We start from the raw sequence: 15,482 nt of genomic DNA, 5'->3' as shown, positions 1-15,482 counted from the left end.
TCTGCTATCTTTAAGAACTCTATCCATCTCTTTCTTGAAAGCATCCAGAGACTTGGCCTCCATTGCCTTCCGGGGCAGAGCATTCCACATATCCATCACTCTCTGGGTGAAAAAGTTTTCCTCAACTCCATTCTAAATGGCCTACCCCTTATTCTTAAACTGTGGCCTCTGGTTCTGGACTCACCCATCAGCGGGAACATGCTTCCTGCCTCCAGCGTGTCCAATCCCTTAATAATCTTACATGTTTCAATCAGATCCCTTCTCATCCTTCTAAATTCCAGTGTATACAAGCCCAGTTGCTCCAATCTTTCAACATATGACAGTCCCGCCATCCTGGGAATTAACCTTGTGAACCTATGCTGCACTCCCTCGATAGCAAGAATGTCCTTCCTCAAATTAGCAGACCAAAACTGCACACAATACTCCAGTTGTGGTCTCACCAGGGCCCTGTACAGCTGCAGAAGGACCTCTTTACTCTTGTACTCAATTCCCCTTGTTATGAAGGCTAGCATACCAGTAGCTTTCTTCACTGCCTGCTGTACCTGCATGCTTGCTTTCAGTGACTGATGTACAAGAACACCTAGATCTTATTGTACTTCCCCTTTTCCTAACTTGACTCCATTTAGATAATAATCTGCCTTCCTGTTCGTACCACAAAAGTGGATAACCTCACATTTATCCACATTAAACTGCATCTGCCATGCATCCGCCCACTCACCCAGCCTGTCCAAGTCATCCTGCATTCTCATAACATCCTCCTCACATTTCACACTGCCACCCAGCTTTGTGTCATCCGCAAATTTTCTAATGTTACTTTTAATCCCTTCATCTAAATCATTAATGTATACAGGTGTCCCCTGCTTTTCGAACGTTCGCTTTCCTAAACGTCACTGTTACGAAAGACTTACATTAGTACCCTATTTTTGCTTTCAGAAGCTGTTTTCACAGTTATGAAAAAAAAATTCAGTGTGCCATAAAAAATCAGCACGCGAAAAAAACCGCGCGATAAAAGGCAGCGCGCCCCGAGCAGCCGCTCTCCCCCGGATTCTCGCTGGCATTGCTTAAACACGAGCCTGTGAGCAGCCGTTTGCAAGATGAGTTCTAAGGTATCAGAAAAGCCTGAAAGAGCTCGTAAGGGTGTGACACTTGGCATAAAACTAGACATAATTAAGCGTTTTGATGGTGGTGAACGAAGTAAGGACAACGTGAGTTTGGCTTGTGGAAGTTGACGAAGATGATGTTGAAGATGTTTTGGCATCCCATCACCAAGAATTGACAGCTGAAGAGCTGATGCAATTGGAAGAAAAAAGGATAACAATCGAAACCGAATGAGTAATGATAAAGTACGACTTTAATTTTGAAAGGGTACATCGGTTTAGGGGACATTTGCAGAATGGTTTGAGTCCTTATTAAAGAACTGTGTGTTAGAAAAATACGCAAGGCTCAGCAGTCAAGCAAGCCTTCCACATCAACCACAGCAGACGACGAACCTCGACCTTCGACATCGAGGCGGGCAGTCATAGGAGAAGATGAGCTGCCTGCTCTAATGGAAATAGGCGAGGAGATGACACCCCAGTGTCCCACCAACCCAACCCCCAGGCCACGGACCGATACCGATTCGTGGAGAATGCAAAGGTAGCCGGAAGGCACACAGCACATCTGTAAGAAAAAAGCTGAAATAAACATGCTAATTAATTAGGTGCTGCCGACACGTAATTGTCAGCCCAGATCAGAGACGACGCAATCGGAAATCGGCACTGATCTGGGCCGACAATTATGGGCGGCACCTAATTAATTAGCATGTTTGTTTCGGCTTTTTTCTTAAAGATGTGCTGTGTACCTCCCGGCTACCGCTGGATCCCTGCGTTCTTCGCCGCAGTGTATCGCTCAGCGGCCCGGAGGGTGGGAGGTCACTTCACCACCCAAACTCCGATGACTCAGTCGAACACACCATCATCAGTGTGCTCGGCGCTGTCCCGATTCCCATAAGTGATACTACACTGTACATAGATTATTTCTACTTTATATCGGCTGTGTATTTTTACCTGTTATTTGGTATGATTTGGCAGCTTCATAGCTTAAAGGTTACTGGAGAGAGTGTTTTTGCCAACAGCGCTTGCGTGAGATTTTCTGCCGATGGCGCTTGCGTGAGATTTTCGCTCTGGAGAACAGTTTAGTAATGATTGTGGAAAAGTATTTCTACTTTATATAGGCTGTGTATTTATCATATCATTCCTGCTTTTACTATATGTTACTGTTATTTTAGGTTTTATGTGTTATTTGGCATGATTTGGTAGGTTATTTTTGGGTCTGTGAATGCTCACAAAATTTTCCCATATAAATGGTAATTGCTTCTTCGCTTTACGACATTTCGGCTTACGAGCCGTTTCATAGGAACGCTCTACCTTCGGATGGCGGGGGGAAACCTGTATTGTACACAGCTGCGGTCCCAGCACTGAACCCTGCAGTACCCCACTGGTCACCGCCTGCCATTCCAAAAGGGACCCGTTAATGACTATTCTTTGTTTCCTGTCAGCCAGCCAATTTTCAATCCATGTCAGTACTCTGCCCCCGATACGATGTGCCCTAATTTTGCCCACTAATCTCCTATGTGGGACTTTATCAAAGGCTTTCTGAAAGTCCATGTACACTACATCCACTGGCTCTCCCTTGTCCATTTTCATAGTTACATCCTCAAAAAATTCCAGAAGATTAGACAAGCACAATTTCCCCTTCATAAATCCATGCTGACTCGGACCTATCCTGTTACTGCTATCCAAATGTGTCGTAATTTCATCTTTTATAATTGGCTCCAGCATCTTTCCCACCACCGATGTCAGGCTAACCAGTCTATAATTCCCTGTTTTCTCTTTCCCTGCTTCCTTGAAAAGTGGGACAACATTAGCCACCCTCCAATCCACAGGAACTGATCCTGAATCTATAGAACATTAGAAAATGATTAGCAATGTGTCCATGATTTCTAAAGCCACCTCCTTGAGTACCCTGGGATGCAGACCATCAGGTCCTGGGAACTTACCAGCCTTCAGACCCAACAGTCTATCCAACACCATTTCCTGCCTAATATAAATTTCCTTCAATTCATCCATTACCCTAGGTCCTTTGGCCACTGTTATATCTGGGAGATTGTTTGTGTTTTCCCTAGTGAAGACAGATCCAAAGTACCTGTTCAACTCGTCTGCCATTTCTTTGTTCCCCATAATAAATTTACCCATTTCTGTCTTCAAGGGCCCAATTTTGGTCTTAACTATTTTTTTCCTTTTCACATACGTAAAGAAGCTTTTACTATCCTCCTTTATATTCTTGGCTAGTTTACCTTCGTACCTCAATTTTTCTCCATGTATTGCCTTTTTAGTTATCTTCTGTTGCTCTTTAAAAGTTTCCCAATCCTCTGACTTCCCACTCATCTTTGCTATTTTATACTTCTCTTTTATTTTTATACTGTCCTTTACTTCCCTTGTCTGCCACGGCCTCCCCTTAGGATCTTTCTTCCTCTTTGGAATGAGCTGATCCTGCACCTTTGCATTATTCCCAGAAATACCTGCCACTGTCATCTCTGCTAGGGTATTGTTCTATTGAACTTTGGCCAGCTTCTCCCTCATAGTTCCATAGTTCCCTTTGTTCAACTGTAATACTGACACTTACAATTTTCCCTTCTCCCTCTCAATTTGTAGATTAAAGCTTATCATATTATGGTCACTACCTCCTAATGGCTCCTTTACCTCGAGGTCCCCGATCGAATCCGGTGCATTGCACAACACTAAATCTAGAATTGCCTTCTCTCTGGTAGGCTCCAGTACAAGCTGTTCAAAGAATCCATCTCGGAGGGACTCCACAAACTCCCTTTCTTGGGGTCCAGTACTAAACTGATTCTTCCAGTCTACCTGCATGTTGAAATCCCCCATAACAACTGTAGTATTACCTTTGCTACATGCCAATTTTAACTCTTGATTCAACTTGCACCCTACATCCAGACTACTGATTGGGGGCCTGTAGATAACTCCCATTAGGGTCTTTCTACCCTTAGAATTTCTCAGTTCTATCCATACTGACTCTACGTCTCCTGATTCTATGTCCCCCCTCGCAAGGAACTGAATATCATTCCTCACCAACAGAGCCACTCCACCCCCTCTGCCCATCAGTCTGTCCTTTCGATAGGACGTATATCCTTGAATATTCATTTCCCAGGCCTGTTCACTTGAAGCCATGTCTCTGTTATTCCCACCACATCATACTTACCAATTTCCAACTGTGCCTCAAGCTCATCTACTTTATTTCTTATACTTCGTGCATTCATATATAATTTAATTCATTACTCCCCTCACCTTTCATATCAATTCCTATTTCACTTGGCCATACTGTACAATCCCTTCTTGAGCTTCCTGCTCCGTTGATTCTGTTGTCTTTCTTAACTTTTCTTATTCTCACTTTCCCTTTAACTCCATCCTTATATTTCCAGTTCGTCCCCTCCCCCCGCTACTTAGTTTAAACACACCCGTGTTGCAGTGGCAAACCTGCCTGCCAGAACGCTGGTCCCCTGCTTATTAAGGTGCAACCCATCCCTTTTGTACCCAAAACATACCCCAGTGGTTCAAGAATGTAAATCCTTGCTTCCTGCACCAGTTCCTCAGCCACACATTCAGATCCAGCACGAGGAACTGGAAGCAAACTGGAAGAACTCAGCCGCCTTCCGAGTTCTCTGAAGTCACGCTGTAGAATGCCTTTCCTCTTCTTCCCAATGTCATTTGTGCCGACATGCACCACCACTTCCGGATGTTCACCTTCACCCTTAAGAATTCCCTGCAATTGATCCGTGACGTCCTGGATCCTGGCACCAGGGAGGCAACACACCATCCTTAAATCTCACCTGTTGCCGCAGAAACCCCTTTCTGTACCTCTCACTATGAAGTCCTCTACTACCATGGCTCTGCCTGACATCTGTCTCCTCGGCTTTGCTTCAGAGCCAATTTCCGACTTGCAGACCTGACCGCCTCTCAGGCTGGCAGTGTCTTCTGTCCCGACAGCTTCCAAGAGGGTGAACCTGTTTACGAGAGGTACATCCTCCAGGGTCTCCTGTACTTCAAGCATCCTTTTCTTCCTCATCGTCGCCCCCTGCTTCTCTCTTCCGGTATCCTTGGTGTAACAACTTCGCTGTAGGTCCTGTCCAGAAAACTCTTCTTTTCCCGGATGAACCTGAGGTCATCCAGTTGCTTCTTCAGTGCTGCAACATGGTCCTTCAGAAGCTGAATCTGGACACATTTTCCAGAGTTGTAGGAGCCAGAGGCACCATCAGTGTCCCTGACCTCCCACATCATGCATGCAGCGCACTGTACCAGCCTAGCAGTCATTTTCTCACCACTTCTCCCCCCTTTCAACTGTGGCGTAGTCTCTTCTCTCAGCCTCCTCACCGGAGACTCTCGAGCCAAAGACTTGCACTTTTCTCACAAGGCACTTCCCTCGACAAGGCTGCTCCCTTAGAGCAAACCTTGCTTATATTAGCTGATAATTTGAGTAATTAGTTTCACCTGCCGTGCCTCCGCCGATCATGAAGGTCTGTGTTGCTGGCTGCTCACGACCAGCTTTTAAATCAACCACTCCTTCTCAGTCAATCCCCGCACGTACTCCTTCACTGCCACGCCTCCGCCAACCTTGAAGGTCTGTCAAGGATTTGGGAAGAGAAAATTGTATCAGTGGTATTGATTGTTATTCTGTGGGCCATCGTTTGCTGAAAACATGGATTTATTGGTGTTGAAGAGGATGGCTGTTTGGCCTTGACATGATGGTCTCAAATGGAAAAATAACTTGAATTTCTGCAGTTTCATGTTACTTATGTTACTAGAGGATAACATTCCTGTAGATTTGTGTACAGTATTAACAATGAATGATCTTTATGGAGGAACAAGATTATTTGATCAGGGAAAGCTAACAACTATTGAGTAACTTCTGTTGAGTAAATTAATTGAATTGTCAACTTCGACTTAAAAGATGTTTTGAATTAAATTTGTAATCAAATAATAGGATGATACGAATTTAGCCAGCATGGTTAGTGGTCACCTTGAGACCAATTCTGGATTCTGTAGTGGAATAACTGGTTCTGACATTATGGGTATAGTCCTTTTACCAACAATGGACAATCTTTGTATATTCATACAATTCAATATTAACTGTTTGAGAGATAATAGGAGCTCCTGGAGCTGCATAAAATGCATTTACAAGGTAAATCATGGTAAGCTTAACTAAGAGCTTAAAGCATGGTGCATTTTAGATGTTTCATTCCCTTCCAAGAGTTACAAACTTGACTATGCAGTTCCTCCTTATCTGTTTGCAGATACAGACTGAAACAAGGTTGTTTTCAAATCATTTGCCAAATCAATTACCTTGGTTTCAACCTTGAATGATGCATTGAGGAAACTGAAGTATAGTGACATTATTGTTGTGCCTCATTTGTTATGTATTAAAATATGAAGGCATGCTTGAGGCACTGTATAGTCTGTGTTGTAATACGATTATTAACACACTCCAGTGGATGAGTTGAAAAATAAAGGTGGCTACTCTTCATAGTTAGCACACAGTTGTTAACTTCATAATGATTTTGCATATATTTCATTTTTACTTGATACTCTGATCCATTGTCAGGTGCTGTATGATAAAATTAAACCCTAAAATATTGAATATTAACATTAAGTGCTAGAAATATTTTCCAGGCTAGGCACTATGTGGAAGAAGAAGAAATAGAGTGAACATTTTACGTCAAAAGCCTATTAATCTTGAGTATGAATTAGATTTGATTTAATTTTCCCAACTTAAATTGCCTAATGGTAGAAAATTGGAAAACTGAGGAAACTAATGTTGCCAAGTGGGTAGGGGAAGGAAAGTTTGAATTCTGACAAAAAGATCTATGGAAATGTCTTATCTGTCTTTCCACGGATTCTGCCTGTCCTGAGCATTTCCAATATTTTCTGTTTTTGTTAGGATTTCCAGCATGTGCATTTTTTAATTTGCAATATAATTATTACTTTGATTTCTTTAGCAATTGGGCTGTAAGTCTCAATGTATTCCATGATCTGTGATCAATTTAAAAACATTTGTTCATATGCCGATCATTATTAGTTCAGGGTTAACTTTAATTTAGCATTAATGATTGTTGCAGTATTTGATTAGGATACACTTGCTGTGTTTAACTTAAGAAGCTTTGGGAATGCAAAGAAGTGTCCAGTCAAACTTGGGGAGAATAACAATGGAAGTAAGAGTGGGCAAGAGGAATGTGTGGATAAGTGATTAATTGTTCTTTACAGCAAATGGGGTTTTTATGCATTTTGAGGGATAATGGTATATAGCAAGGTCATCAGTTATTGTTTACTAATGCTCTTAAGGAAGTCAACAAAAATATTCTTAGCATGTCCTCTACAACATATCCTTCTGCATCTTTGGGTCCCACCTTATCAGAGAATTTCCTTTAACATCCACTTTGTCTACAAGTTGCATCTGACTTGTTTTCTTGCTTCCCTAGTTCTAGTGGAAGGTTGTCAACCTGAAACATTATTTCTGTTTTTTCTTCACAGTTGCACAGTGACCTGCTGAGTGTTTCCAGCATTCTCTTTTTATTTCCGATATCAAGTATCCACAGCATTGTGCAAAAGTCTTAGGCGTGCAAGATTTTTAATATGGTTTTAGATGGTGTGGCCTCTATAGAACCCTGATCTCAACATCATCGAGGCAGACTGCAATTACCTGGATGGACAGAAGCAAGCAAGATGGCTAAAGTGTGCAGGATGAACTCCAGATCATTTGGGAGGCTGAGGGGGTGATAGATAGGACATATAGAAGTAGTTACACTCAAGGTGCAGGTCGCAGGAGGCTGGGTTCAGGAAGGGAAAAGGGGTTAAACAGCCAGTGCAGAGTACCCCCGTGGCCATCCCCCTTAACAACAGGTATACCACTTTGGAAACTGTTGGCAGGTGCGGTGGATGACCTAGTCAAAGTAGTCAGGTCTCTGACACTGAGTCTGTCTCTGTGACTAAGAAGGGCAGTGGGGGAGAAGAAGAGGCGAGTTGTGATAGGGGAATCGTTAGGGAACAGAAAGGAGGTTCTGTGGACGAGAACACTTCCCGGATAGTTTATTGCCTGCCAGCTGCCAGGCTCTTGGATTGAGTCCTAAGCATTCTTAAGTGAGACAGTGAACGGTCAGAGGTCGCTGTCCATGTATTTACCAATGGCATATGTAGGAAGAGTGACAAGGTTCTGCAAAGTGAATTCGGGGAGTTAGGTGCTAAGTTAAAGATCAGTACCTCTGGGGTTGTTCTCTCGGATTGCTACCTATGTCATGTGCTAGTAAGGCCAGAAGTAGAAAGATCATACAGTTTAATATGTGGCTAAGGAGTTGATGTAGAAGGGAGGGCGTCAAATTTTTTGGATCACTGGGCTCTCTTCCAGGGAAGATGGGACCTGTACAGAAGAGACAGTTTGCACCTGAACTTTGGGGGGTGGGGGGGGTGGTCTAATATCTTTGCTGGAAGATTTTGCTGCATGGGGGGGGGGCGGGGTTGTTTAAAATAGAGTTTTGGGGGGGATGGGAACTAGAGTGTCAGAACAGATAGTGGAAGGGTTTTGGAGTTATGTTGTTAAAGGCCTCAGACGAAGTCAGGAATCAAAAGGTTAGGCATGGTGTAACTAAAGTCCTGAGCTGCATATACAGTATTTCAATGCAAGTTGTATTGTAGGAAAGGCAGATGAGCTCAGGGCATGGATTGACACATGAATTATATTGTAGCGATTAGTGAGACCAGCAGCTCAATATTCTGGGGTTTCGCTGTTTTAAATGCAACAGAGTGGGTGGCGTTGCTAGTCAGGGAAAATATTGCGGCAGTGCTCAGGACAGACCGGAGAACTCGTCCACTGAGGATTTATGGGTGAAACTGAGGAACAAGAAAAGTAGGACCACATTAATAAGGCTACATTGTAGACCACCCAACAGTACACAGAATTCAGAGGAACAAATTTGTAAAGAGATCGCAGACTGTTGCAAGAAACATAAGATTGTTATAGTAGGTGATTTTAACTTTCCACATATTGATTGGGGTTCCCATACTGTCAAAGGACTGGATGGATGGAGTTTGTCAAATGTGTTTAGGAAAGATTCCTTAATCATTACGTAGAAGTCCAAATGAGAGAGAGCGATACTGAATCTGTTATTAGGGAGTGAGAGAGGGCAAGTGACAGAAGATGGCTTAGGGGAGCACTTTGGACCTGGTGACCATAATGTTATTAATTTCAAAGTAGATATGGAAAAAGGTAAGCTTGGTCTGCGTGTTGAGATTCTAAATTAGAGAAAGGCCGATTTTGATGGTATCAGAAAGGATCAGGCAAGTCTGGGTTGGGACAGGCTGTTTTCTGGCAAAGGTGTACTTGGTAAGTGGGGCACCTTCAAAAGAGACATTTTGAGAATATAAAGCTTGTATGTACCTGTCAGAATAAAAGGTAAAGATAGGTTTAAGGAACCTTGCTTTTTAAGAGGTATTGATGCCATGGTTAAGAGAGTAAAGGAGTTGCATAGCATGTTTAGGCAGGTAAGAACAAATGAGGTACTTATGGAGTATAAGAAATGCAACACTTAAAGTAATCAGGAGGGCTAAAGGGAGGCATGAGATTACACTAGCCGACAATGTGAAGGAGAATCCGAAGGGATTCTGCAGATATGTTAAGAGCAAAAGGATTGCAAGGGACAATGCTGGTCTGGAAGATCAGAATGGTAACCTATGTATGGAGCCAAAAGAGAGGAGGAGATCTTGCATGAATGTTTTGCATCTATATTTACTTGGGAGACGTTCACATCGTCTAGAAGTAAGGCAAAGCAGTAGCGTGTTGTGGACCCTATACAAATTACAGAGGAGATGTTTGCTCTCTTGAGTCAGATTAAGGTGGATGAATTCCCAGAGCCTAACAAGGTGTTCCCTTGGACTCTGTGAGAGATGGGCAGAAATTGCAGGGGCTCCAGCAGAGATACTCAAATCATACTTTACGACAGGTGAGATACCGGGAGATTGGAGGAAAGGCTCTAAAAATAAACCAGGAAATTATAGGCTAGTGAGCCTGACATCAGTAGTTGGAAAGTTATTGAAAGGTATTCTAAGGGTCCAGATATACTGAGTGTTTGGATTGGCATGGACTGATTAAAGATAGCGTGGCTTCATGGTAGGTCATGTCCAACCGGTCTTAGTTTTTCAAGTAAGTTAGCAGAAAAGTTGATGAAGGCAAGGCAGTGGATGTTGTCTACATGAACAAGGCATTTGACAAGGTTTCATGGGAGGTTGATCAAGAAGGTTAAGTCACTCAGCATACAAGATGATGTAGTAAATTGGATTAGGCATTGGCCTTGTGGGAGATGCCAGAGAGTGTTAGTAGATGGTTGCCTTGCTGACTGGAGGCCTGTGACTAGTGAAGTGCTGCAGGGATCAGTGCTGGGTCCTTTGTTGTTTGTTATCTATATCAATGATCTGGATGATATGTGGTTAACTAGATCAGCGAATTTGCAGGTGACAGCAAGATTGGGGGTGTAGTGGACATGAAGGAAGGCTATCAGCCTGCAGTGAGATCTGGACCAGCTGAAAAGATAGACTGAAAAATGGCAGATAGACTGAAAAATGCAGATAAGTGTGAGGTGTTGCACTTTGTTAGGACCAACCAGAGTAGGTCTTACAAGTGAATGGTAGGGCACTGAGGAATGCAGTAGAACAAAGGGATCTGTGAATACAGGTCCATAACTTGTTGGAAGTGGTGTCACAGGTAGATAGGGTCGTAAAGAAAGCTTTTGGCACATTGGACTTCATAAATCGATGTATTGATTACAGGAGGTGGGATGTTATGTTGAAGTTGTGCAAGACATTGGTGAGGTCTAATTTGGAGTACTGTGTGCACTTTTGGTCACCTACCTACAGGAAAGATGTAAATAAGGTTGAAAGAGTACAAAGAAAATTTGCAAGGATGTTGCTGGGACTGGAGGACTGAGTTATAAGAAAAGATTAAATAGGTTACGATTTTATTCCTTGGAGCATAGAATATTAAGGAGAGATTTCATAGAGGTATACAAAATTATGAGGGGTATACATAGAGTAAATGCAAACAGGCTTGGATGTGACTACAACTAGAGGTCATGGGTTAAGGGTAAAAGGTGAAATGTTTAAGGGGAACATGAGGGGAAATTTCTTCACTCAGGGTTGTGAGAGTGTGGAACAAGCTGTCAGTTCAAGTGGTGCATGCAAGCTTGATTTGAACATTTTAGAGAAGATTGGATAGGTATGTGGATGGTAGGCGTATAGAGGGCTATGGTGCCTGTGCAGGTCGCTGGGGGTAGGCAGATTAAATGGTTTGGCATTGACTAGATGGGCTGAAAGGCCTGTTTTGTGTTGTATTTTTGTATTTTTCTATGACTATAACTAGCAAGTTCAGCAAGATGCTTAGAATAACCTTCCAGCTGATTTTCTTTTAAGACTGCATAACAGTGCACCTAGGAGAATGATGCAGTTTTAAAAGCAAAAGAGTGGTCACACCAAATATCGATTTGATTTAGTTGTTTTACTATTTACTGCTCTCTATAGTTAAGTGGTTTGATACTTAAAAGCCTTTCAATTCATTATTTTTGAAAGCATCTTCACTTTTCAGAAATTTTTACTTGTGCCTAAGACTTTTGCGCAGTATTGTATAGTTTCTTTCAATTTCAATTACTTTATGTTGCTATTAATCATGGAGTTCCAGGATTTAGATATTAACAAAAAATGATTATTTATTTCCCAAATCAGGATGTTGTGTGACACAAGGAAACGTATAAATGATACTCAAGACTTACTGCCATTGTACTTTGTATGATAGTTGTGGGTTTGGAAGTGGGATCTACCACTAATATCATTTAATAAATGACACATGCTTCCGAGTATTGGAAAAAGTGAATATTTAGGATAATGAATAGGCTGCAAATGAGAGTTCAGTTCTCCCATCCTCTTTAAGAGGTTTGTACGTCCTTCCCGTGAGAGTGTGGGTTTCCTCTGTGCACTCTGGTTTCCTCCCACCATCCAAAGATATACCAGTTAGTAAATTTCCCCAGACTAGGGTTAAGTTGGGTTGCTGGCCGGTGTGGTTTGTTGGGTTGGAAGGACCTGTTTTGTGCTGTATCTCTAAATTAAATAAATAAAAATAATGGTGGTTGAAACTATTAATACAAATTAGAACTACTCTTTAAAAAAATTTTCACATTGTTTGTCAAGAGAGCCATCTCTCAACACAGTGGTAGAGGAAGGTTGATTTGGGTGTCTGGATTCCTAACAAAAGTGTTTAGATGTGCAGGGGTGTTCTTGTGAGTTGTGATACGCTCTCACTGTAAATATATCTTTCTATGGAGCCATTTGCCAGGATGCTAAATATTGAAATCATGTACAAATGTAATTGTAACTATTGAAACTGTATTTAAACACCTAGTGCAGGGTCTTGACCCAAAATACTGACCATCTCTTTGTTTCCCCAAGTTAAAAATGTTAAAAATTGATGGTTCCAGGCATTATATCAATCAGCAGGTAACTTCAGATACCATAAGCAGTTGTACTTTAATGGGCTGCCAGGGAACAGTAGTGAATCTGAAACTTGCTAAACCATCCTTGTTTAAGGGACACCTAGGGCTTGTATATTTATAACAAAGGCTGGTCCCCCAGCTCCCCACTACCTCTCTCCAAAAAAGCCTTATCTCACAACTGCATTACTACGGAGGTTTTTGATTTTATTATCCCAGCTTGTAGTGTGTCAGTGAGGCCTCCATCTGTCAGGGTTGAAATATGGATGTTATGTCCTAGCTGTCTAGATATGCAAGCTTAGGCAGAAAGATATGGAGAGCAAGCTGTTACCCATGTAGCAAGCTCCCCCTCTCCTTGCATCTGATAACCCAAAGGAACGGCAGAGACTGATACTGTTTGGTACCACCAGCGTCGCAGAAGTTGCCAGTCAGCATTGAACTCAATGTAGGACTGCCTTAGGGACTCCAGGTCTGGATTTTTCCCTTGGTATTTACTCTTGGAGCTTTCCTCATGAATGGTTAAAGCTGCAAGGCAGCGGAAGTTTGACATTAGTGTTTTCCTTCCAGATGAGCTGCCAGCCACAGCTGACAAGCCCCATCTGCCCAAGGTGACTGGTTTTAAGGTACTAGTACCCCACCTTTGCCCCTTCTTTTAGTAAATATGGCACGCCGGGCTTAGTAGCTAAGCCACACGTGAAGGCCAGGAGCTGGACTTGGTTGTCAGAGGCTATTTGAGGTGCACACCATTGGGAGCATTTATTAGGTAGTGGGAGCTTTTTCCCATTACTACCTCCGACTATAACGACCTCAAGGAACCAGTAGTAGTGACGATTCTGTTTTTAGTGAAGTGGCTCCTGAAATCTATTTCATCTCGCTGATAAAAGCGTTGACAAAAATTGAGATATTGAGGTGAATGCAGAAGGCAAGCGAGAGTTCAGTGCTGACTGCCTTATGATCGCTGCCTGAGAAGGAATCTGAGCAGGCTTTCGCTATGTGGCTCACTGTAGCAGACGGGTTGACCTCTGCATTCGCATGGTGTATCTCTTTGTTGATGAAGGAAGATGTCACCATTGTTCTTCATTATGGATTGAACTATTGCGTTTATGGACTGGACTTTCTTCAGATTTATGATGTTTATATTCTGTGTTCTCTGCCCATTCCTTTCTGCTTTGTTGTGCGAGTGAAAGGGGTTTGGGGATTGATGTTCTTGTTCTGTTCTGTTAGTTCTTTTCTGCGGGGGTGGGATGGGGGGGGTTGATTCGATGTTCTTGTTCTGCTTCGTGCTGGGCGAGAGGGGTTTGAGGCAGTTGATGATTGGGATGCCATTCTTTTTTTCTGTGGGGGGGGTGGTGTTTGATGTTTTTCTGAACAACTTTCATGTTCTTTCTTTTTTTCATGGCTATCTGGAGAAGACTAATCTCAGAGTTGTATATGTATACATACTTTAATAAGAAATGAACCTTTGAACCTTTAGGACATTATAGCACAGTACAGGCCCTTTGGCCCACAATGTTGGACTGATATTTAGGGATACAGTGCAGAACAGGTCCTCACGGCCCAACAACCCCCCTTTTTAAACCTAGCCTTATTCAAAGTACAATTATTATCAAAGTATGTATGCAATATATACAACCCTGAGATTTGTCTTCACCACAGGTAGCCATGAAATGAAGAAAGCCATGGAACCTCTTCAAAAAAAAACATCAGCCACCCCCACACGCAAAAAAAACAAATCATGCTAATGGCAACCAATAAAAATGAGTGAGAAACACAGAATACAAAACAAAATCGTAAGAGTATATACATATTCAGTTCAGCTCAGTGTTTGTTATCTGAAGGCCGTCCCAATTCAAAATTGCCCAAAAAAAGCAACTACAAAGGAGCAACCAGAAACACATCATAACATGAACCACAGAGTCCAATCCACAAACCGTGTTGATTAAACCTTTCCCAAGACACAGGACCTTAAATGCCCCCTCTTGCCTTAAGTGCATAGTATTAGCACCACCCTCTGACAGCACTGAGGGGGAGAGAGAGACCATCCGAATGTAGGGATCTTCCTCCGGGAGCAGTGAGCAAGAGAGAGAAAGACCGTCACATACAGACACCTTCCTTTGACAGCAGTGAGCAAGAGGCTGATAGAATGTGTCCTCGCCTTGATGGTTTCAATCTTCCTTGGCGCTTTAATTGGTGAGAAATGAAGTCAATCACAGGCTCGTGCCCCATCTCTAGGCTTCTTGGCCTCAAGGCCACATGCCTTACAGAACACCCTGGGAGACATCAAAGCACCAGGTCACTCATTCGCCCAAAAACACACCACCAAAATGTAGATCACAGGGTTCAACAGTAGCAGAACCACACTGAAAGAAAAAGAAGACGTGAATCAAGTAGTTTCGTAAACTGCCTGGGGGATGGTGCACTTGGTTGTGTTCGCTGGCAGCATTACAGGACAATTTACAATGACCAGTTGACCTAACCGATATGTTTTGGACTCTATGAGGAAACCAGAGCACCCGGAAGAAACCCACGCAGTCATGGGCTGGGGGGGGAGGGGGGAGTACAAATTCCTTACAAATGGCGCCAGAATTGAGCTTTGAACTCCAAACTCTTGATGCCCCATCCTGCAACAGCATTGCACTAACCACTACACTACCATGCGCCTACTTTTAATCTACTCTAACCCTTTTCTCCTACATAGCCCTCTATTTCTATCAACCATGTCTCTTAAATGCCTCTAATGTATCTGCCTCTACCACCACCACACCTGGCAGAGTATTCCACACACCCACCACTCGATGTAAAAATAATCTTGCCTCTGACATCCCCCTCCCCCCCATATTTTCCTCCAATTGTGTCCCTTTGTATCAACCATTTCATAGAAAGATAGAAACAGAAATCTACAGCACAT

This window comes from Mobula birostris, chromosome 7, assembly GCF_030028105.1.
Source record: "Mobula birostris isolate sMobBir1 chromosome 7, sMobBir1.hap1, whole genome shotgun sequence".
In the NCBI taxonomy this organism is placed as follows: Eukaryota; Metazoa; Chordata; class Chondrichthyes; order Myliobatiformes; family Myliobatidae; genus Mobula; species Mobula birostris.
This window is presented reverse-complemented; position numbering follows the sequence as displayed.